This window comes from Odocoileus virginianus, chromosome X (genome assembly GCF_023699985.2).
Source record: "Odocoileus virginianus isolate 20LAN1187 ecotype Illinois chromosome X, Ovbor_1.2, whole genome shotgun sequence".
NCBI lineage: Eukaryota > Metazoa > Chordata > Mammalia > Artiodactyla > Cervidae > Odocoileus > Odocoileus virginianus.
In genome coordinates this window covers 36,772,620-36,798,659 of record NC_069708.1, presented here as the reverse complement: position 1 = coordinate 36,798,659, position 26,040 = coordinate 36,772,620, and positions in this window count along the sequence as shown.

The following is a 26,040-nucleotide window of genomic DNA, read 5'->3' as shown; positions in this document are numbered from 1 at the left end:
GGGACTGGTGATAGAAGCAAGGACCAATGTTGTAAAGAGCAATATTGCATAGGAACCTGGAATGTTAGGTCCATGAATCAAGGCAAATTGGAAGTGGTCAAACAGGGGATGGCAAGAGTGAATGTCGACATTCTAGGAATCAGCGAACTAAAATGGACTGGAATGGGTGAATTTAACTCAGATGACCATCATATCTACTATTGTGGGCAGGAATCCCTTAAAAGAAATGGAGTAGCCATCATAGTCAACAAAAGAGTGTGAAATGCAGTACTTGGATGAAATCTCAAAAACGACAGAATGATTTCTGTTCGTTTCCAAGGCAAACCATTCAATATCACGGTAATCCAAGCCTATGCCCCAGCCAGTAACGCTGAAGACGCTGACGCTGAACAGTTCTATGAAGACCTACAAGGCCTTTTAGAACTAACACCCCAAAAAGATGTCCTTTTCATTATAGGGGACTGGAATGCAAAAGTAGGAAGTCAAGAAAATCCTGGAGTAACAGGAAATTTGGCCTTGGAGTAAGGAATGAAGCAGGGCAAAGGCTAATACAGTTTTGTCAAGAGAACACACTGGTCATAGCAAACACCCTCTTCCAACAACACAAGAGAAGATTCTACACATGGACATCACCAGATGATCAACACCAAAATCAGATTGATTATATTCTTTGCAGCCAAAGATGGAGAAGCTCTATACAGTCAGCAAAAATAAGACTGGGAGCTGACTGTGGCTCAGATCATGAACTCCTTAATGCCAACTTCAGACTTAAACTGAAGAACGTGGGGAAAAGCACTGGACCATTCAGGTATGACCTAAATCAAATCCCTTATGAATATACAGTGGAAGTGAGAAATAGATTTAAGGGACTAGATCTGATAGACAGAGAGCCTGATGAAATATGGATGGAGGTTCGTGACATTGTACAGGAGATAGGGATCAAGATCATCCCCAAGGAAAAGAAATGCAAAAAGGCAAAATGGTTGTCTGAGGAGGTCTTACAAACACCTGTGAAACAAAGAGAAGCAAAAAGCAAAGGGAAAAAGGAAAGATATTCCCATTTGAATGCAGACTTCCAAAGAATAGCCAGGAGAGATAAGAAAGTCTTCCTCAAGAATCAATGCAAAGAAATAGAGGAAAACAACAGAATGGGAAAGACTAGAGATCTCTTCAAGAAAATTAGAGATACCAAGGGAACATCTCATGCAAAAATGGGCTCAATAAAGGACAGAAATGGTATGGACATAACAGAAGCAGAAGATATTAAGAAGAGGTGGCAAGAATACACAGAAGAACTGTACAAAAAAGATCTTCATGAGCCAGATAATCACAATGGTGTGATCACTCACCTAGAGCCAGACATCCTGGAATGTGAAGTCAAGTGGGCCTTAGAAAGCATCACTATGAACAAAGCTAGTGGATGTGATGGAATTCCAGTTGAGCTATTTCAAATCCTGAAAGATGATGCTGTGAAAGTGCTGCACTCAATAGGCCAGCAAATTTGGACAACTCAGCAGTGGCCACAGGACTGGAAAATGTCAGTTTTCATTCCAATCCCTAAGAAAGGCAATCCCAAAGAATGCTCAAACTACTGCACAATTGCACTCATCTTATACGCTAGTAAGGTAATGCCAAAAATTCTCCAAGCCAGGCTTCAGCAGTACATGAACGGTGAACTTCCAGATGTTCAAGCTACTTTTAGAAAAGGCAGAGGAACCAGGGATCACATTGCCAATATCCGCTGGATCATCACAAAAGCAAGAGAGTTCCAGGAAAAACATCTATTTCTGCTTTATTGACATTGCCAAAGCCTTCGACTGTGTGAATCACAATAAACTGTGGAAAATTCTGAATGAGATGGGAATTCCAGACCACCTGACCTGCCTCTTGAGAAACCTGTATGCAAGTCAGGAAGCAATAGTTAGAACTGGACATGGAACAACAGACTGGTTCCAAATAGGAAAAGGAGTACCTCAAGGCTGTATATTTTCACCCTGCTTATTTAACTTATATGCAGAGTACATCATGAGAAACTCTGGGCTGGAAAAAGCAGAAGCTGGAATCAAGATTCCAGGGAGAAATATCAATAACCTCAGATAGGCAGATGACACCATGCTTATGGCAGAAAGTGAAGAGGAAATAAAAACTCTCTTGATGAAAGTGAAAGAGGAGAGTGAAAAAGTTGGCTTAAAGCTTAATATTCAGGAAAAAAAAAAGCTTCACATTCAGAAAACTAAGATCATGGCATCTGGTCCCATCACTTCATGGGAAATAGATGGGGAGACAATGGAAACAGTGTCAGACTTTATTTTGGGGGGCTCCAAAATCACTGCAGATGGTGACTGCAGCCATGAAATTGAAAGACGCTTACTCCTTGGAAGGAAATTTATGATCAACCTAGATATGATATTTAAAAGCAGAGATATTACTTTGCCAACGAAAGTCTGTCTGGTCAAGTCTATGGTTTTTCCAGTGGTCATGTATGGATGTGAGAGTTGGGCTGTGAAGGAAGTTGAGCACCGAAAAATTGATGCTTTTGAACTATGGTGTTGGAGAAGACTCTTGAGAGTCCTTTGGACTGCAAGGAGATCCAACCAGTCCATCCTGAAGGAAACAAGCCCTGGGTGTTCATTGGAAAGACTGATGCTGAAGCTGAAACCTCCAGTACTTTGGCCGCCTCATGTGAAGAGTTGACTCGTTGGAAAAGACCCTGATGCTGGGAGGGATTGGGGGCAGGAGGAGAAGGGGATGACAGAGGATGAGATGGCTGCATGCCATCACCCACTCGATGGGCATGAGTTTAGTAATCTCCGGGAGTTTGTGATGGATGGGGAGGCCTGGCGTGCTGTGGTTCATGGGGTCACAAAGAGTCGGACAGGACTGAGTGACTGAATTGACTGAATGACTGGCTATCCTACAGTTTGGGTTGCTATCTCACGTTAGTTCCCTTAGATTGCCCTCAGGGCATTCAGGCCCATTCCTCACCCTAAGCAATGCAGCCAGTACCTCCCTCTTCAGCCCCCATTTACTGGTGGCTGCTGTGAGAGCTGGGAGTTGCAGTTAGGCTCATAATATGTGGGGTTTAATTATTTATTTATTTATTTATTTTTCCTCTTGGTTATTTTGCTCTCTGAGATTCCAAGATTCCCCACAGACCTGCCAGTGGGAGTGTTTCCTGTTGTTCGGAAACTTCTTTTTTTTTTTTTTTTCAGGTATTATATTTAAATTTTTAATCCATTTTGAATGTATTTTTTTACATGATGTGAGAAAGTAAACCAATTTTATTCTGTTGCATATAGCTGTCTAATATTCCTAACACTATTTATTGAAGTGGCTATCTTTTTGCCATTGTATACTCTTATCTTCTTTGTTGTAGATTAATTGACTATATAAGTATGGATTTATTTCTGGGCTCTCTATTCTGTTCCATTGATCTGTGTATCTGTTTTTGTGCCAGTACCATACTTTTTTATAAATTTATGTAGCTTTGTAATATAGTTTGAAATCAGAGAGTATTATATGTTGAGCTTTGTTCTTCTTTTTCAGATTGCTCTGGCTATTCAAGATCTTTTAAGTTTCCATACAATTTGAGAATTATTTATTTTAATTTTTGGAAAAATGCCAACAAAGCAATCTATAGATTTAATGCAATCCCTATCAAGCTACCAACAGTATTTTTCACAGAACTAGAATAAATAATTTCACAATTTGTATGGAAATACAAAAAACCTCAAACAGCCAAATAATCTTGAGAAAGAAGAATGGAACTGGAAGAATCAACCTGCCTGACTTCAGACTATACTACAAAACCACAGTCATCAAGACAATGTGGTACTGGCACAACGACAGAAATATAGATCAATGGAACAGAATAGAAAGCCCAGAGATAAATCCACAAACCTATGGACACCTTATCTTCGACAAAGGAGGCAAGGATATACAATGGAAAAAAGACAACCTCTTTAACAAGTGGTGCTGGGAAAACTGGTCAACCACCTGTAAAAGAATGAAACTAGAACACTTTCTAACATCATACACAAAAATAAACTCAAAATGGATTAAAGAGCTAAACGTAAGACCAGAAACTATAAAACTCCTAGAGGAGAACATAGGCAAAACACTCTCCGACATAAATCACAGCAGGATCCTCTATGACCCACATCCCAGAATATTAGAAACAAAAGCAAAAATAAACAAATGGGACCTAATGAAACTTAAAAGCTTTTACACAAAAAAGAAAACTATAAGCAAGGTGAAAAGACAGCCCTCAGATTGGGAGAAAATAATAGCAAACGAAGCAACAGACAAAGGATTAATCTCAAAAATATACAAGCAACTCCTGCAGCCCAATTCCAGAAAAATAAATGACCCAATCAAAAAATGGGCCAAAGAACTAAACAGACATTTCTCCAAGGAAGACATACAGATGGAAACTTCTTTTTTAAGACTCCCTTCCCAGGATGGATCTCGGTCCCTACCTCTTTTGTGTCTCTTTTTATTTTTTATATTTTGTCCTACCTCCTTTTGAAGACAATGGGCTGCCTTTCTGAGTTCCCGATGTCCTCTGCCAGCATTCAGAAGTTGTTTTGTGCAATTTGCTCAGCGTTCAAATGTTCTTTGGATGAATTTGTGGGGGAGAAAGTGGTCTCCCTGTCCTATTCCTCCACCATCTCAGGACCACCCATGGGATTGCCACATATATTTGTAAGTTAAATGTGTACCTTACTCTTCCTTTTTAGAAACTATATGACATCTTTTAGTTTTTCTAAAGGATGTATTGTATTTTTATAAATATCTGAAGAATTTGAACTGAATGGCATTTTTAATGATCACAACTATCCTAAATCACCAAATCCTTTAGTGTTACTAAACAAGCTATCTGTTTTTAACCTTAAGATAATTAGATGTAGCTTTACATTTAACATACTGGCTAAGCCAATATAACTCAGAACATTGAAACTCAGTTTTCAAGGTTAATTCGGCTATTAGGTTGCTGTAGTATAATTAAGAAATAAATAAACCATCACTCACTCTTCATTTTAGTGGTATAGAGCTAGTCATTTCCCCAGTACTCTTATATAGATTATAAACATGTGTGTGCATGCTAAGTTGCTTCAGTCATGTAAGAGTCTGAGACCCTATGGACTGTAGCTTGCCAGACTCCTCTATCCATGGGATTCTCCAGGCAAGAATACTAAAGTGGGGTGCCATATCCTCCTACAGGGGATTTTCCTGACCCAGGGATTGAACCTGTGTCTCCTGCTACTCCTGCACTGGCAGGTGGATACTTTACCATTGGCACCTTGGAAGCCCAGATTATAAACACATTTGCTCTAAAAGGTTTACTTCAAGTGTGACAATTTGGGGGCAATTTAAATTTTCCATGTTAATTATTCTCCTTTATACCATATGAAAAGCCAATGATTCAATTGCAGCTTTCAGGTGTGGCATGTTTTTCTTTGTCATTAGCAGTCTGACCCTTCTGTTTTGTTCACTCCTGTAAGCTAGCAGTTGTAGAAGGCAATGGCAACCCACTCCAGTAATTTTGCCTGGAAAATCCCATGGACGGAGGAGCCTGGTAGGCTGCAGTCCGTGGGGTCGCTAACATTCAGACACGACTGAGCGACTTCACTTTCACTTTCACTTTTATGCATTGGAGAAGGAAATGGCAACCCACTCCAGTGTTCTTGCCTGGAGAATCCCAGGGACGGGGGAGCCTGGTGGGCCTCCGTCTATGGAGTCACACAGAGTCGGACATGACTAAAGTGACTTAGCAGCAAGCAGCATAAGCCAACAGTCAAGTGTTACCAAAAGAGATTGAGATTCTTTCTAAGCCTCTATGCCATTTTCAAATTATTATTAATGATAGCTTACAGTGAATGGTGTCGTATTCATGATCTCCGAAGAAGAAGGTTTAACTTCGGGACCAGGGACCAGGCTTGATCACTCAAGAGCTTTTGTGCATTAGAGTTTTATTGAAGTATAAAAGGGACAGAAAGCTTCTGACATAGACATCAGAAGGAGGTTGAAAAGTGCTCCCCAAGGGAGCTATATACTTTTCAATTGGTTATTAACAATAAATCAAAAGAATCTCTCAAGGTTGTAAAGATCTTACCAGAACCACTCCCATAATATACATTTTAAGATAACAGGATTAGTCAGAAGGTTCTCAAGAAGAAGAAACAGGTCCTCAGGCAGGATACATTGTTATTACATAATCATTGGTACAGAGTTTAAGGAAAAACATATCCTTGAGCAAGATGAGTTGTTTTGTTGTGCTCTGGGCTTAAAGAAACAAAAACAAAAACGTTTGTCTTTTTCACCTCCTTGAGAACTTCAGGCCCCTATCTCCTCCTTAAGAGCCCCAGACCACTCTCTCCTTATTGGGAACCCCAGACTTATCAATCTGCCTAGGAATTGACTTTCTCATTGGTAAGTATCCTTCAGTCCTAAACTCCAAACTCACTTTCCCTATCAGTAGTCCTTATATCAACACTGTTGATGTTCACATAAATGAGTCCTCTTTCTTCTCTCCAACTCAAATCTCTATCTTTTCCATCTCTAGCATTTCCACAGTCCCTTCTGTCTATGGAATAAGTGTTGTTCCTTTATTTTCATTGCTAATTCTATATCCATGTCCTTAGTTCTATCCTTATTCTGCTTTTGCAGGAATTTTGCTTCACTTTTTATCAAGGTCTGTGTTGCTGTTGTGTTTTAGTCATTAAGTTGTGTCTGACTCTTAGACCCCATGGGCTGTAGTCTCCCAGGCTCCTCTGTCCATGGGATTTCCCAGGCAACAATACTGGATTGGGTTGCCATTTTCTTCTCTAGGGGATCTTCCCAACTCAGGAAACAAGCCTGCGTCTTCTGCAGTGGCAGGTGGATTCTTTACCACTGAGTCACCAGGGAAGCCCATCAAGGTCTGTAGACAGGACCAACTTTGGCCCAGTAGCAAACAAAGTAATGAGGTTTTCTTACTTTTTCCTTTAATATCTGTTTGCTGTAATCTTGCTCTAAGGACCCTTTCCACCATAGAGTGTAATTCTCTCAATTAGCGATCACATTTGTGAATTTAGTTGACAAGTACTATGGTGTTAACAACTGGTAATTATAAAAGGTCAGAGCTTTAGCCCTTCTAGAATAATTACATTTTTAATTTGAGGATAAGGGACATGCTGAAATCCACCAGCTTTGAAACCCTTTTATTAGTAAATCCCTGAGGATGTAATTTCAGCCATTAGTTAAACAGGTATTTGTGGGCATATACCTTTCCCAGTGTCTCTTAAATCACACCAGATAGGCAAGTGCCTATTTTGTCTACCTTAAAATCAGCCTTTTCACCTTCATAATATTATTCTTGACACAGTTTGAGTGGGTATTTCCTAGAGTTATTTGGTAGATTATATGTCCACATGGTGAAATTTAAAGCAATGCTGATATTTACAATATTGTGTTTAGTCACTAAGTCATGTCTGACTCTTTGTGAACCCATTAACTGTAGCCTGCCAGGCTCCTCTGTCCATGGGGATTCTCCAGGCAAGAATACTGTAGTGGGTTGCCATGCCCTTCTCCAGCGGATCTTCCTGACCCAGGGATCAAACCCAGGCTTCATCCATTGCAGGCAGATTCTTTACCATCTGAGCCATCAAAGTTACCCAGAAATATTTTCTGATTAACTGCAGAGCTAATTTGCAATAGCTCTGGGTATTGAAATGAACATCTTGTTTTAAAAATTTTGCAAAATTTCAGAACTAAGTACTTTCAGATGGATAACGGATTTGGATAGCAATTTTTTTCCAGATAGTCTAGTGGGTAACATTTGACTAATAGTTTGTTAAATAATTCCCCTTTTGTTTAAAGCATGATTCTTCATTGCTATGACATTTTCTTGTTTTCTAAATGCATACCTAAAATTCCAAAATCTTATAACTGATTGCCCAACCTCCTAATATTCAACTGGGAGCAGTTGTAACCATATAGATTTTATTTTGGTTATTCTAGAAATTTTTAGTGGACTTAGCATGTGAATTCTTTTCTAAACAGGTGAGCTGTCTTCCCCATCTGTCCAGCTCAACTCCTACTTTTTGAGGCTGGAGCTTATGTAAAATTCCAATTTTCATCAAAATAGTTAGTCAGTGTTATTCAGAACACTTCTTGTAGACAGTGCTGTGATATCCATAACTGCTGCTATTATGAGACACGGCTTCCTATCTGTGGACTTGAAGCTAAGCTAATCTTTTCTCTTTATTGGGATAAACTTTAAGTAAATACCTTACAGGGACTAGCTACAGTTTAAAATAAATTCACTATGTTTACTTTGGAATATCTTTAATATTCAACAGATTTGATGATATGTACCTTTTGGAGGAGAATATCTCTGGAATTCCATCCAATGGAGTTTTAGTATTTTTACATAAGCTCATCATAACATTAAGATAGTTTTCTATTAAATCAAACAATTAAAGATTCTTCATTGCCAGGCACAATTGTCTCTTTCTTTATCTTCATGGGGTCCCTTCTTTTCTATTTGGTTAAAATTTCCATTGGGCTTCCCTGGTGGCTCAGTGGTAAAGAATTCACCTGCAATGCAGGAAACACAGGTTTGATTTCTGGGTTGGGAAGATTCCCTCAGAAGAAAATGGCAACCAACTCCTATATTGTTGCCTGGGAAATCCCACGGACAGAGGACCCTGTCAGTTTACAGTCCATGGGGTTGCAAAGGGTCAGACTCGACTTAGTGACAGAACAACAATAAGTTTACATTCTTCTGCAACATCCTGTTTAATGGCATTCATTTTGGTTGTAGAGAGCATGTTTCTTTGTTGGTAAAGTAATGTCTCTGCTTTTTAATATGCTGTCTAGGTTGGTCAAAGCTTTCCTTCCAAGGAGCAAGAGTCTTTTAGCTTCATGGCTGATGTCAACATCTGCAGCGAAGTCTGTCACTGTTTCCATTGTTTCCCCATCTATTTGCCATGAAGTGATGGGACCAGATGCCTTGATCTCAGTTTTCTGAATGTTGAGTTTTAAGCCAACTTTTTTACTCTCCTCTTTTACTTTCATCAAAAAGCTCTTTAGTGCTTTGCTTTCTGCCGTAAGGGTGGTGTCATCTGCGTATCTGAGGTTATTGATATTTCTTCAGCAATCCTGATTCCAGCTTGTGCTTCATTCAGCCTGGCATTTTGCATGATGCATTCTGCATAAAAGTTAAGTAAGCAGGGTGACAGCATACAGCCTTGACGTACTATCTTCCAGATTTGGCGCCAGTCTATTGTTCCATGTCCAGTTCTAACTGTTGCTTGTTGACCTGCATACAGATTTCTCAGGAGGCAGGCCAGGTGGTCTGGTATTCCCATCTCTTGAAAAATTTTCCACAGTTTGTTGTGATCCACACAGCATAGTCAATAAAGCAGAAGTAGATGTTTTTCTAGAACTCTCTTGCTTTTTCAATGATCCAGCAGATGTTGGCAATTTGATCTCTGCTTCCTCTACATTTTCTAAATCCAGATTGAACATTTGGAAGTTCATGGTTCATATACTGTTAAAGCCTGGCTCGAAGAATTTTGAGCATTAGTTTGCTAGAATGTGAGATGAGTGCAATTGTGCAGTAGTTTGAGCATTCTTTGGCATTGCCTTTCTTAGGGATTGGAATGAAAACTGACATTTACCAGTCCTGTGACCACTGCTGAGGTTTCCAAATTTGCTGGCATATTGAGTGCAGCACTTTCACAGCATCATCTTTCTGGATTTGAAATAGCTCAACTGGAATTCCATCACCTCCACCAGCTTTGTTCATATTGATGCTTCCTAAGGCCCACTTGACTTTACATTCCAGGCTGGCTGGCCCTAGGTGAGTGATCACACCACTGTGGTTATCTGGGTCATGATGAACTTTTTTGTGTAGTTCTTCTGTGTATTCTTGCCACCTGATCTTAATATCTTCTGCTTCTGTTAGGTCCATACCATTTCTGTCCTTTATTGTGTTCATTTTGCATGAAATGTTGCCTTTGTATCTCTAATTTTCTTTAAGAGATCTCTAGTCTTTCCCATTCTATTGTTTTCCTCTATTTCTTTGCATTGATTGCTGAAGAAGTCTTTCTTATCTCTCCTTGCTATTATTTGGAACTCTTTATTCAAATGGGTATATCTTTCTTTTTCTTCTTTGACTTTCACTTCCCTTGTTTTCTCAGCTATTTGTAAGGCCTAGTCAGACAGCCATTTTGCCTTTCTTTTTCTTGGGGATGATCTTCATCATTGCCTCCTGTACAATGTCATGAACCTCCATCCATAGTTCTTCAGGCATTCTGTCTATCAGATCTAATGCCTTGAATCTATTTCTAACTTCCTCTGTACAATCGTAAGGAATTTTATTTAGGTCATATGTGAATGGTCTAGTGGTTTCTCATGCTTTTTTTCAATTTAAGTCTGAATTTGGCAATAAGGAGTTCATGATCTGAGCCACAGTCTTGCTTTCTCTGACTGTATAGAGCTTCTCCATCTTTGGCCGCAAAGATTATAATCAAGCTGATTTCGGTGTTGACCATCCGGTGATGTCCGTCTGTAGAGTCTTCTCTTGTGTTGTTGGAAGAGGGTGTTTTCTAGGACCAGTGCATTCTCTTGGCAAAACTCTGTTAGCCTTACTTTACCAACAAAGGTCCCTCTAGTCAAAGCTATGGTTTTTCCATTAGTCATGTATGGATGTGAGAGTTGGACTATAAAGAAAGCTGAGCGCTGAAGAATTCATGCTTTTGAACTGTGGTGTTGGAGAAGACTCTTGAGAGTCCCTTGGGCAGCAAGGAGAACCAACCATCCCATCCTAAAGGAAATCAGTCCTGAATATTCATTGGAAGGACTGATGCTGAAGCTGAAACTTCAATACATTGACCAGCTGATGCGAAGAACTGATTCCTTGGAAAAGACCCTGATACTGGGAAAGATTGAAGGCATTAGGAGAAGGGGACGACAGAGGTTGAGATGGTTGGATGGCTTCACCGATGGAATGGACATGAGTTTGTGTAGGCTCCGGGAATTGTTGTTGGACAGGGAAGCCTGGCATAGTGCAGTCCATGGGGTTGCAAAGAGTTGGACACAACTGAGCAACTGAAATGATTGAGCATGTTTCTTCCACTATGGCTTGCTGCCAATCTGCAATATTTTATTCATTTTACCTGCTTTTGTGTTCTGAATGAAGATGCAAAGGAAAGGGTGGAGGGTTGCTGTAGGGATCCATTGCTGGCCTATCCTTTGTTATGATAGTTTCCAGTTGAGTGGCTTAATAAGAATAGCTTAATTCCATCCTACTTGTCTATTTAATATGAGTCTTGGGAAACAAATATGACATATTTCAAACAATCACCCAGTATTTCTCAACCCTCTCTGAAACCATTGCATTGGGGCTCTGGAAATCCTTTGTAGTGCCTAATCACTGAGTGTTAAAAGTTTTTCCAGTGTCCAAACAAGTCTGTCGCTTTTGCTTTGCCTCGTCTTATTTTGGTCATAACAATCAAGACCTCCAGGAATGAGCTTTCTTCATACTAATTCTATTTTCTCTCTTTTGGGATTGTAAAAGGATTAAAACTGCAAACTTTTCTTGATGAGGATCCGCTTGTATTTAACTGAAGTTTTGTGATTGTTGCAGGCATGTAGGGACACATGAGTTGCTAATTTAAAGGATTAGTTCTCCCCAGTTTGTTGAATGCAATCCCCCTCCATTGCGCTTCTCTGTAAATCTTAGAGAGGAATGTGTGGATGGAGAAGCTGACCTACATATCAACCTTTCAACCCTTTGTCTACATGGCTGGGAAACCACCAAGGTAAGGCTTTGAGATCTACCAGTAGATCATTACCTAATTTGGGGACAGTTGACCTAGGCTGATTGGATTATAAGATGTTATATCTTGAAAGGATTGTTATTATTAATATTATTAATGACTAGAAATCCCACTAATAAAGAAAAAGCAGAAGGCAAAAGAGGAATAAGAAAGGCCATACTGACTCATTCTATTCTACCCAAGCTGCTGTTCTTCTTCATAAGGGATTGTTTGCTGACTCAAACTGGATGTTATAAAATCCCCCTGTAAATGATGACTAAGGTAATGCCTCTAGAAACCTTTATTATTTTCTTCCTAACCATGGATTCAGTCAAAATTTATCCTGAAAAAAAAAAAAAAAAAACACTGAAAAATATTTCAAATGATCATCTCTATTTTCTTTTTTAAAATTAGTTATCATTTCAACCAAATGATTTTGCCTAGATTGAGTATTTCAACAAAGGAGTCATAAAACTGAAAGCTTGAAATTACAGAAAATAAAATGGATTAAAATGATAGGAGGATTTCAAAAGTTGGGAAAAAATCTTAAGAGTTACAGGGAATTATTGCAGAAATATGAACACAAATAATGTGAATTCTAAGAACAAAGAAGGGAATGATGGTCATAGAGATAGACACTTATTGCCAGGAGAGTTAGAGATTTCTAATATATGCATTATAGAGACTATTTATATATAATTTATATTATATATATGTATGTGACTCAGTAGTAAAGAGTCTGCCTGCAATGCAAGAGATGTGGGCTTGATCCTTGAGTTAGGAAGATTACCTGGAGAAGGAAATGGCAACCCACTCCAGTATTCTAGGTAAAAAATTCCATGGACAGAGGAGCCTGGCAGGCTACAGTCCATGTGGTCACAAAAGCACAAAAGAGTCAGACATGACTGAGCAACTAAACAACAACAACAACTCTCTCTCTCTCTCTCTCTCTATATATATATATGGTTTACCAGGAATAGAGGGAAGGAAATAAAATATTGGAGCTTCCTATCTTCCTTTCCTTTCCCCAATATTTTTCTTTCTGGAAGAAAGGAGAAGGAAAAGGATTATTCAAGAAGAGGAAAAAAAAAAAAAAAGGAAATGAAGCATCTCAAAGCTGTCAGAATTCAAAGACTACAGATCAGATTGCAAAGTGTTTTTGAATGAAGAGATATTAAATTTAAACACTGAGCAAGGGCAGGGAGATATGAAAACTCAAAGACAGAATATGGTGGGTTGAAAGCAATGGTGGCTGGTATATCATGGACATAACATCATTAGGGAAGAGAGTGCACAGGGGAAGAAGAATTCACAGCTTCAAAGTTATTGCTAGAATATTATTGGATTTTTAAAACATGTGAAATCTTTGAGCTCACTCAAAACATTTTACTGCTAAAAAGTTGATCAAAATTAAGTACCTCTGAAGTTTTGAACTCATGGTTTGTGTTCACAAGAAAAATAAACTCGCAATTGGCATCTTATTTCACAGCAATCTACTCATCCCCATATTATTCGCTTCACAGAGCAGAGCAAGCATTGAATATGAACGGAGTAGCTTTAGGTTTTCTAATGATTCAGCCCACTGTTAATGAAAATGCATCCCTTTTTATGACTGCCTTGAATAATGAGCTACTTTATTTACCTCTCTCTATACCTTTGTATCTGATTACAGTAAACTGTAAACTGTGTTTTTAGGTACATTCAGAAGTAAGGGATTCTGGTTTGTGAACTGCTTTATCCTTAGGTCCATTTGTTATTTCTGTCTCACAAATATAAGCCATTTGACTTTTATTTCCTGCAGCTCTGGAGGGTAGGCTTCATTTGTAATTTGAGAAACAAAGCTAGAGGAACAAAAGTGGCGGTATAAGGATTCAGTTTGGAGCTTGTGATTTCCTTGGAAAATTGGCACTTTTGTCAACAAGTATTTATTGAATACATGATGCAGATTGGGCTTTTTAAAGGATGGGGAAATACATGTAAATCCATGGCTGATTCATGTCAATGTATGGCAAAAACCACTACAACATTGTAAAGTAATTAGCCTCCTACTAATAAAAACAAATGAAAAAATAATAATAAATAAATAAAATGAAAAAATAAATAAAAAGTGCGTAATTAAGATGTGGAACACTTTCTCCTTTTGCCAGTTTATAGAGTGTGAAGTAGCAGACACTGTGCAGTTTAGTGATTTTCTTCTATTGCTCAGCAAGTAGAGGTAAAAGAGATAGGAGTTAGTTGTGAATGAACTAGGTAGCCCTATTTTCAATCTAGTATTTCCTCTGGTAGCTCTCTGCTTCTCACTTCAAAGTTCACTGTTTAAATCAGCCCAGGGACTATAGTCATGGAAACAATAAGTAAAATCTAGAAACCAATTAGGCATTATATCTACTCCCCAAACAATTATTCCATCTAAGACCACAGCAGTCTGCTAGGCTGAATATCCAAAGTGTTAGTCAGTCGTGCCTGACTCTTTGCAACCCCATGGACCCCTGCCAGGCTCCTCTGTCCGTGGGATTTCCCAGACAAGAATACTGGAGTGGGTTGCCATTCCTTTCTCCAGGGGATCTTCCCGACCCAGGGAACGAACCTGCGCCTCTTATATCTCCTACATTGGCAGGTGGGTTCTTTACCACTAGTGCCACCTGGGAAGCCCTAGAAAAACCTAGACAGTGTATTAAAAAGCAGAGACATCACTTTGCCATCAAAGATTTGTATAATCAAAGCTATGATTTTCCCAGTAGACATGTACAGATGTGAGAGTTGGACCATAAAGAAGGCTGAGCACTGAAGAATGAATGCTTTCAAATTGTGGTGCTCGAGAAGACTCTTGAGAGTCTCTTGAACTGCAAGGAAATCAAACCAGTAAATCCTCAAAGAAATCCACCCTAAATATTCACTGGAAGGACTGATGCTAAAGTTCCAGTACTCTGGCCACCTGATGCCAAAAGCCGACTCATTGGGAAAGCTCCTGATGCTGGGAAAGATTGAAGGCAGGAGGAGAAGGGAACAACAGAGGATGAGATGGTTGGATGGCATCACCAGTTCAATGGACATGAATTTGAGCAAACTCCGGGAGATAGTGAAGGACAGGGAAGCCTGGCATGCTATAGTGTTTGGGGTCGCTAAGAGTCAAATGCAACTTGGAGAGACTGAACAACAACAATAAAAAATAAAAATTTAAAAAACCTTTCCCTTTCCCATCTATCATTTGAGTTAATAAACATCAGGGAGAAAATGGATTTTGTTGATTTAAACAAAAAGAGTTTACAGAATTGTGTTTATGGAAAGTAATTAAGCATACTTTGTACTTCAGTGCTTTCAATTGAGAATATGAGCATTCACAAATGGATTTGGATTTATCCATAGTATTAACATTTCAAAATGCCATCTTTAGCATATGTGTAAGCCACAGAATGTAGCCTAATGATTTGATTAGTGTAGAAGTGAATGTGTCTCTACCAGGGCTGTGCAGAGGCCTGGCTAGGCACATCCTCATTTGGCCTTTCCTTGTAATGCACAAGCACTAATTGGATATTTCCATGAATGTAGGATTGAAAGGGACACTGAACCTAGAGTGTCCATTTGCCCCTAAGTGCTAACCAATGTGATCCTTTTACTGGTTTACTGATTCTTTCAGCTCATATTTCTTAAAAAGCCAGTTTCAGAGGCCTCTTGAGTATATACATAATGAATAACATAGGCCTGTTTGTCTAGGCACTTAGTTACTTACCAAACAGGGAGAATCACAATATTAAGGAGGGAAAGAAAGTAGGAGATATCTCTAGGCAGCATTTGATAAATTATAGAGGTTCTTTACATTCACTGATTGTATGTGATAGGGAATAAAATTTGATAGGTAAGAATAAAATGAGAGAAAAAGGAAACTGTGTGGCTGCTATCAATCTTCAAAGAAGCTCAAGAGATTCTGGGTTTCTGCAGGATGATTTAAAGAGTACTGGCATGCATACTCAGTTTTGTCCAATTCTTTGTGACCCCATGAACTGTAGCCCACCAGTTTACCTCTGTCCATAGGATTTCCCAGGCAAGAATACTGTGGTGGTTTGCTATTTCCTCCTTCAGTTAATCTTCCTGACCCAGGGATTGAACCCACATCTCCAGCATTGCAGGGGGATTCTTTACTGCTGAGCCATGGGGGAAGACCAAGGAGTACTGGAGAAGACCACAAATCTATCTCTCAAAAGTCTTCCATAGAGTCTGAATGTATCACACTTTGAGGTTAAGATGTGGGAGGCTCTTATCACAGTCCTAACTTACTACCTCAAAGCAGAAATTCATTAGGCTTTTTTCATCTATTAATGGCTTAATATAGGTTATTTTGTCAGATCAATTTCAATCACCTAGCAAATCCTTGAGAGAAAAGAATACAATAATAGGTAAGGGTTGCTAGTGAGAAACAGGAGGAGAAATATACATGATTTCTCCAGCCAATAATATAAATGATTACTCCAGCCAAATATGTTTTAGAGGGGAACCTGCTCAGTTGAGGGAATAATATAAAGAAAGTGGAGACCTAGGCACTGTATGGGCAGAGGCTAGAAGAGTAAAGGTAGAGAAAGAAGACATGAATTCAAGGCCAAAATAATATTTTCTCTCTTTTGTAGCTTAGCTGAGCATACTAGCCTAGTCTAATATACTGTCTTCTGTCTATGGCAGCAGAGCCCAGACTTTTTGTCATCACAAACAGATTTAGTGGAAGACAATTTTTCCATGCCTGGTGGGGGTGGGAAGTAGGGGGAGACGGTTCAGGTGGTAATGCAAGCAACAGGGAGCAGCAGTTGAAGCTTCACCTGCTCTGCCACTCACCTCGTCCTGTGCCCCCTGGTTTCTAAGAAGCCTCCATGGTACCAGTCTCTGGCCCTGGGGTTAGGGGCCCCTGGTCTATAGCATCTATCTTTTTGAGCCTTTGTTGAGCAGATGGTGGCCATGGTAGTGAAAGGAGACATTTAGTAATTACAGGCCACCTCATCACTTTTTTGGTCCTTTTCTTTTCAGGTTCACCTTTCAGGTTTACACTCTGTGATCAAAAAATGCTAGGACATTGCTCTTCCTTGTGATCACAGAGTATAAACCTGAGGAGAAAAGTCTTGAGAAAAAGTAGAGTATAATATCAATTAATTGGAAACAATTTTGTCAAAATCTTTGGGTTGGTTAACAGACTTCTTTGTGAAAAGCCACGTGTAAGGAGATAATCAGCTTGTAGAAATTACTTAGTATTAATCTTGCCTTCACATGACATCTGGCTGTGAAGAGCAGTGGCATTGATAAAGAGTTAGATGTTGTATATTGTGGTTAATTCATTACTGTTTTTTTAACCCCTGAACACTCTCATTTTCAGACTGTAATAAGGAAAAAAGGAAAGACATTGCATTTGTGTAGTCCTGAATAGAGGATTGGAAAAGACAAAGGAATCCCTGGTGTTTGGTTGAAATGCAGGTTCTCATCCTCTTAGTTGGATATCTCTTATCACTATAAAGTGGGGTTTTAGTTATTTGCTTTTTGGAATTAGCATTCTATTTGATTTAAGACATGGAAAAACTGGAGGGATTCTCCTGAAAATGTACCCAAATAATAAACAAGATGGAGACTCAGCCCTAACACAATTATGGCTACTCTGCCTGGAGACGAGAAAAGTAAAGAATAATGTAGTTGTAGAGTACAAGAAAATATAGAAGGGTTATGTAGAGAAAAGTTAGATGCTGACCACTTATCTTCTATGACTATGAAATAGTCTACAGAGAAAAAAAAAACTTAATTTTAAAGAACAGATCTTAGTTGGCCCAAAAATGTTTTTGAGGATTAAGTTAAAACATATTCATGGGAATGAAAACTATGTGAGAAAGGTTGGAAAGTCTCTAAGAGTTCTTGAGAGGTAATAGTCATGAATACACAGGAATTTGCAATAATATTCTTTATAACTTTTTATTCTAAAACTTTTTTTGCCTCACTGGGCAGCATGCCAAACCTTAGTTCCCTGACCAGGGATGAAGCCCATTGCCCCCAGCAATGGAAGCATGAAGTCTTAACCACTTGGCCACCAGAGAAGTCCCTGTTACAAAATATTCTAAAATAATTAAACAGAATAATGATACCATTATTTTCTTTTTAAAATGTTTCTGATAATCTTAAAATGAACACTGTATTTTTTTATAATTAGATGAAAAGTGATTAAAAAGTGTTAAAGTTGAGAAAAATTACCTCTGTTTTCTATAGATTGGGCATTTTTATATTTTCTCTCCCAAACCTCTTTGACATTCTTGTCTAGTTTTATTTCTGTCTGCCCTCCTCATTTAATTAAGATTTTTTTTTAAAATATTCAATAACTTTTAAAGTACCAATGTACTGTATGAAATGCATGGATACTAACATAACCAAAGCACAGCCTCTACCTTCATATTGCTTAAAGTCTTATGAGGGATACAGAGAAGTGAATGAAATAATGGAGTAATTATCACAGCAGAGTTGTGAATAGCCTGTTATGGAAGCAGAAGAGTGAAGTTGGAAGGGCACTTAATATCAAATCTGCAAGAGTTCATCTGAGTGAGATAAGTAGGAAATGTCTTAAGCAAAAAGAAGGAAGGGAGAGCATTTCAGGCATAGGAGTACTATTTTTAAAAGCAAAGTTGTGAAAGGCCTGACCATGTCTAGAGAATGACAAGAAGTTCAAAGAAAGGAGGAGTCAAATCTAACATCTAGGTTTCTGGGTTAGGGCATTTGGTTGCTTGAGGCCATTTACTGAGAATAGAAGCAAAGGGGGAGGAACCGTTCCAACACTTTGAGGTTGGAGTTGGAGGTTGATAAATTCAGTTTTGGTCTTTATCTTTCTGGCTTACTTCGCTCTGTATAATGGGCTCCAGTTTCATCCATCTCATTAGAACTGATTCAAATGAATTCTTTTTAATGGCTGAGTAATATTCCATCGTGTATATGTACTACAGCTTCCTTATCCATTCATCTGCTGATGGGCATCTAGGTTGCTTCCATGTCCTGGCTATTATAAACAGTGAGGGTGGGATGTTTCAAGACAACAGCATCGAAACATATATATTATCTAGGGTGAAACAGATCACCAGCCCAGATTGGGTGCATGAGACAAGTGCTCGGGCCTGGTGCACTGGGAAGACCCAGAGGGATTGGGTGGAGAGGGAGGTGGGAGGGGGGACCGGGATGGGGAATACATGTAAATCCATGGCTAATTCATTTCAGTGTGTGACAAAAACCACTGCAATGATGTAAAGTAATTAGCCTCCAACTAATAAAAATAAATGGAAAGAAAAAAAAATTCAGTTTTGGTTATGCTGAATTTGAGTAGCCTGAGAGAAGTTTAAGTCGAGATATCTAATAGTTTAGAAAGGAAGTCTGGATTGAGGATGAAGTTTATGATGTATTGTTCAGTCACTGTCATGTCCAACTTTTTGTGAACCCACGGACTGCAGCACACCAGGCTTTCCTCTCCTTCACTATCTCTCAGGGTTTGCTCAAATTCATGTCCATTGAGTCAGTGATGCTATACAACCATCTCATCCTCTGTCGCCCCCTTCTCCTCTTGCCTTCAAGCTTTCCTAACATCAGGGTCTTTTCCAATGAGTCGGCTCTTTGCATTAGGTAGCCAAAGTATTAGAGCTTCAGCTTCAGACCTTCCAATGAATATTCAGGGTTGATTTCCTTGAGGATTGACTGGTTTGATCTCCTTGCAGTCCAAGGGACTCCGAGTCTTCTCCAGCACCACAATTTGAAAGCATCGATTCTTCAGCACTCAGCCTTCCTTGTGGTCCAACTCTCATGTCCATACATGACTACTGGAAAAACCATAGCTTTGGCCATATGGACCTTTGTGACATATTAGTATATAGGAATAGATCACATGGATAAAAGAGTGTAAAATGAGAAAAGTCAAGGGCTGAGGGTAGGACACTGGAAAAGACCAATATTTTAAGGAGTTTAAAAGAAATAGAGTTACCACCAAAAAAAGACTATTAAGAGGTATCTAAATAGATAGGAAAAAAGCAGAATGGTGTCTTAGAAACCAAAAGCAAAGGGGCATTTCAGTAAGAGAGAAATCAATATCACCATTGGATTTCACAATAACTTGGTCATTGTGTACTCTGGAAATTCTGTTGGATCAGAGGAGTGGAAACAAGATTTGTAGTAAGTTGCAGAGTCAACAAGAGGTGTGGACATTGAACCAGTGAATGTAAACAATTCTTTAAAGAAGTTTGGCAGGATGTGAGACTGTCTAAACAGACTACAAGGCAGAGGTGTGGTGATCATAGGAGAGACAATCAGATTTGGGATAGGCTAAAAAAGAGATAGGAGGGTCACTGGATGGCATTGAAAGCAAGTTGGGTTTAGAGACCAAGAATTTGCATTAGGCCAATTTATACTTTTCTCTAACAACATCTATGAGTTCAATATTGTAGAGCTAAAGACATGGACTTGGGGGTTGATATAGCTCTTGGAATTTAGTGTGTGGATGCTGCATAAGGACAATGAATATGAAAGGTGAGGAAACTGGCAAATTGAAGTTATAGATAATAGGATCTAGGCTGGAAGGCTGAGCACTGAAAAACTGATGCTTTTGAATTGTGGTTCTGGAGAAGACTCTTGATAAAAATTGAGTCTCTGAAGGACATAAGTGCTAAATCTAAAATTCTAAATCCTTGTAACTAAAATTTTAATGGAAGAGGCTTGGCAAAGGGAAGTGGTCAATATGCAGTGATCTGGGATAACAGTGGTAGTACAGTGGAAGCATGGGATTTGGGTTTAGTGAGACTCTGACACCGTGCAAAATGCTGGTGGTAATTTTGTGTGTCACTCTAGCTGTGACCTAAAGGCATAAGGACAGTGGAAAAGGAAGAATTTGATAGGAGTCGATGACTGTCCTGATAAAATAGGTAAAGGGATGAATTATAGATGGAAAAATGTTATAAGAGAGAGACAGAGAGAGACAGGAAAGGGACATTTATGAGGAAAAATATGATGAGTTCTGTTTTGGAATTGAAGAATCTATAGCAGTGATTATTAGCCATGTAAACATTTTAGTAAGACATATGAGACTGTATATTACCTGAAGATCTAGCTTTACTGTCATCAACACATATATGATAGAATCCATGAAATCGAATGAAATTTCCAAGGTAAAGAGTGAAAAAAAGGACAGGGGCATTAAAAACTAAATCCACAGAGACATGTAGATGTAAGAATAACTAGTGAAGTAAATAAAGAATAATCATGTGGGGAGAAAGGAAAAGAATCAGGATACTGTTATAGAGGCCAAAGGAAGAAAATGAAACATGATAGAGGTGATGGTTAACAATGTGCTATGAAGAGAGAATGTGGATTTTTAAGAGGTTAGTGGTGAATACTAAGAAAGTAATTGTCCTAGTGAGGTGGAACAAAGTAAAAATTGAAGAGTTATGTATAGGGACATTACACAGAAAAAGGAGTAAATTTATGTACACCATTTGAGAAATTTGATCATGAAAGAAAAAAAATGTGGCACTAGAGAGAGTAATAGGATATCATAATAGTTGTTTTCAAGGCTGGGTATACCTACTCTCAAAAAAATGTTAAATATTAAAATGCTTATTACATGCATGTTTTGGTTGTAAAATCTACTAATTATTCACCAGATCCATCAAGCTGTCCACCAATGTACAGGGTCAATAAAAACCTTTAGTTGATTGTCCATTGATGCTAGAATATTAATGCTACAGTCAATTCAGCTCAAATGTTTAATCATGTATGATCTGACAATGTTTTCCTTTAATTTGATTTTTGGAATAAAATCTCAATATAAATGATTAGATTATAAACACAGGCTAAATTTGGGAGCTTGGAATACTAATGGTATTTGATGATTAGAAATAATACTTCTAGGGCTTTATCCTTAGAATTTATTTTTCTGTTCCTTATTTCTAAATCCAGGAAAGCAAAAAGCTGTATCCATTTTTACAAATATAATTTATTTTGAAATAGTTCAACTCTGTAAATATATTTTGTAACAGAATAAAGAAGCTGTATTATTTTGCTATATTGTTCAGTCAAAATAGAAGAATAGTGGATAGAGGAATGAGTAGCCACTCTATTGGAAATTAGCTTCTGTTTTTGTGCCTCAATTTTCATTATGTTCTCCCTTTACAAGAGTGATGAGAGATGGAAAATGCACAGTTTTGGGGCTCAGATTTCAATTCCAATGTGAACTATGCCACTAATTAGCTGTGGGCACTTAACCTCTCTGAACTTCAATTTTCTTACCTGCAAAGTGGGGATGATATTATTTACTTTAGAATTTTGAGGATTTAATAAGTTAACTTGTGAAAAAGCATCTAGCTTATTGTCCAGCCTAGATTTTTTTCATTTTTTCTTATGTTTTCTTCTTCTTCCAGCCTAACGACTCTTGTCTATAAAACTCCACCTATTTTTATTGTTTTTATTCATATCAGCTATAATGCTCATAATGATTAATTCAATCCAGGCTCATTAACAATCATGAATTTGGTGGCCTTGGTAATTGAGTCTAACAGCTAATGTGAAGAAATGTTTCAAAGAGTACTTTTAATGAATGAGAATAAAAGACAACATCATATAACAGTTTTATTTACCTCTAATGAAGCAAACTTTGTTTTTCTTTTTTCAATCACATAGTACTGTTGGAGAGAGTTGAAAAGGAAGATTATAGGGACATGTAAGTTTGATGGGAAAAAATTTCTGTCACCTATCCATTCCTTAGAATAAAGATCTGCTCTTTTCAGCAATACTCATTATCACTAAATACTCATACAAAAAAAGATAAAACCATTTTTCAGCCTAGTTATTTGGGGATATTTAAGAAAAAGTAAATATGGTGCAAATATATGGAATCTTTTAAAAAATATTTGAATGAAACATTTCAGTAATAATAGATGATAGTATGTCTCCAATTCAGTGTCGGCTGCTTCTAATCTTTTTTTAGAAATATGTATAGTAAAAATTATAAATAAATAAAATAAAATCTCAATGTCAGACTCCAGCTTTCCTCTATTCCACATAAATTCAAGCGCTTAAAACTGAAAATTAACTTGACCTACATTTATACTAGGGAAACTGAAATGCCAAGCATGTTTTCGATTAGTAAATTCTTTACTCTCCCCAAACCCTTAGTGCTTGGTATAATCTATTTTAAGTTTTAGCACAAACTTACATTGACATAGGACACTGGTTTATCATAACTTAATATATATTAAATGTTAATGATATAGTAGGTGCTGTCAATTGGGTCCACAGTCCAAATTAATCACTCATGTTAAATTTGTAGCTTCTAAGTGTTATATAATTAAAGGCATTCAACAGTCTAGTTATTGATAGAAGGGACATTGCCAGTTGGCTGGAGTCCCAGAAGATCTGAGCTGAGGTGGAAGGATATATTTATGATAGGAACTGCCCAGGGACAGAGACAGTTCTGAAGTAGGAATGCCAGGAATTTAAGGAAGAAAGAGTAAGTGAAAATCCCAGGAGAAAATCAATGAAAAAGGAATAATTTAGCCTATTTTTTCATTCCATGTCTGAGGAATATGCAGAACCTAGGCTTTATAGAGGGTAAAGTCTCACTAAGTTTTTCTTCTGCATTCTCTTCCCCTTGCCCAAGAGAAAGAGTTGACCTAATGAGTTGCATTATTGTTGTTGTTGTTACAGCAAGCATAAAACTTTCTGCACCCCCAGAGAGTAAGGGTTAAGGTAAGATCACCTCTCCTGGAAACTTCTTCCCCTACTCCATTCCTTCTCCCTGCCCATGTATTGAATTGCTGTATTTTCCAGCTCCACTGCTGTTCCTTCCCAGTCACATGGGTTTTCCATGCTGCACTCCAGGGGGAACACACTTATAGACAGTATCCACTTTGGGGCACAATGAGTTCCAGAAGGACACATCATAGAGTGTCTGGAAGTAGGTCCAACTTCAGTTTAAGCCTGTGCTGTTGCCTTCCATTCTTCGAACATCATTGGAGACTCCTCAAGAATCAGGTAAGAACATCTAGAAACAAGGCTCTGGGTTTTATAGTCTGTGACTAAGGGGCAGAGGTTTGGAAAATGTTGAATATCTTAGTGTCATGACTATGCAGATCTACTGAATAAGTTTATCATGCTTGAGAGTTTCTCTAAGGAACTCATACAAGTCAAAGAAGTCTGCTTTTGTGGGTGGGTGCAGGGGATTGAGGAGGTGGGATAAGATTGGGATTCCAAACAATTTTGACAAACAAATAGGAAAAGGAGTACATCAAGGCTGTATATTGTCACCCTGCTTATTTAACTTCTATGCAGAGTACATCATGAGAAATGCTGGGCTGGAAGAAGCACAAGCTGGAAGCAAGATTGCTGGGAGAAATATCAATAACCTCAAATATGCAGATGACACCATTCTAATGGCAGAAAGTGAAGAGGAACTAAAAAGCCTATTGATGAAAGTGAAAGAGGAGAGTGAAAAAGTTGGCCTATAGCTCAACATTCAGAAAACTAAGATGACAGCATCTGGTCCCATCACTTCATAGGAAATAGATGGGGAAACAGTGGAAACAGTGTCAGACTTTATTTTTGGGGACTCCAAAATCACTACAGGTGGTGATTGTAGCCATGAAATTAAAAGATGCTTACTCCTTGGAAGGAAAGTTATGACCAACCTAGACAGCATATTACAAAGCAGAGACATTACTTTGCCAACAAAGGTCCATCTGGTCAAGGCTATGGTTTTCCCAGTGTTCGTGTATAGATGTGAGAGTTGGACTGTCATGAAAGCTGAGCGCCGAAGAATTGATGCTTTTGAACTGTGGTGCTGGAGAAGACTCTTGAGAGTGCCTTGGACTGCAAGGAGATCCAACCAGTCCATCGTAAAGGAGATCAGTCCTGGGTGTTCATTGGAAGGACTGATGTTGAAGCTGAAACTCCAATACTTTGGTCACCTGATGCGAAGAGTTGACTCATTGGAAAAGACCCTGATGCTGGGAAAGATTGAGGGCAGGAGGAGAAGGGGACAACAGAGGATTAAATGGCTGGATGGTATCACCGACTTGATGGACATGAGTTTGGGTAAACTCTGGGAGTTGGTGATGGACAGGGAGGCCTGGTGTGCTGCAGTTCATGGGGTCGCAAAGAGTCGGACACGACTGAACGACTGAACTGAACTGAACTGAAAGTGAGTAAAAAATAAACAAGAAAAAGTCTATTAAAGGCAAACTCAATTAGGAAGGAATACCAGCTTACAGAAGTGAGTGAAAGATAGTTCTTGATTGGTTATGTGTAAGTATAGGAAACAATTGCCTTGGGACCGTGGGAGTTATAGATCAAAAACGTTAATAATAAAATGTCATATGATTGAAAATGGTGGACATTATCTCTTATATAGATATGTTGTTGCTTAGTCTCTAAGTCGTGTCTGATGCTTTTGCAACCCCATAAACTATAGACCATCAGGCTTCTCTGTCCATGAGATTTCTCAGGCAAGCATACTGGAGTAGGTTGTCATTTCTTTCTCCAGGGGATCTTCCTGACCCAAGGATTGAATCCACATCTCCCGCACTGGCAGGTGGATTCTTTACCACTGAGCCACCAGGGAAGCCCTATATAAGTATAGAGATATATTAATAGCATGAAACGGCTGAGATGTAATCTTCTTTGTGTATTAGTTAGATTTTTATTATGAGTTCTATATGAAATAATTATTATTTAAGTATGTATGGCTTATATGGAGTATTCAGAGAAGGGCCAGGATAAGCTATCCAAAATGATTCCTTTGAAAGATTTATATAATTGCCCCTGTGAAAGAAACCTAAGAGAATGGGAAGATATTTTAACCACATCTTCAAGTATTAGGAAAGATATCATATGAGGAGTGAAAAGGCAGCTGTTCAACATATCCACTCAAATCAGATCAGAGAAGATAACTTTTAATTATAGTGGGGCAAGTCAAAAGTTTGTTTTTATTTAATAACGATTCTCACTCTACAGTACAGAAAAAGTAGACTTATTTAGAAGTAAAGATAAATTAGAAGAATGTCCCTTTTGAGATTTCTCCGCACAGAGCAAACAGCTAACTTTATGAAATTACTGTACTGTAGATTGGCCATATGGCAAAGTGGATCTATTTAGTAGGTGTTTGGAAAGCCTTTTAAGAAATAGAAGTCTGTGAAATAAGGTTCATTTACCTTGGTGTCAACAGTTCAAAGGAGAAAATTAGATTTCTAAA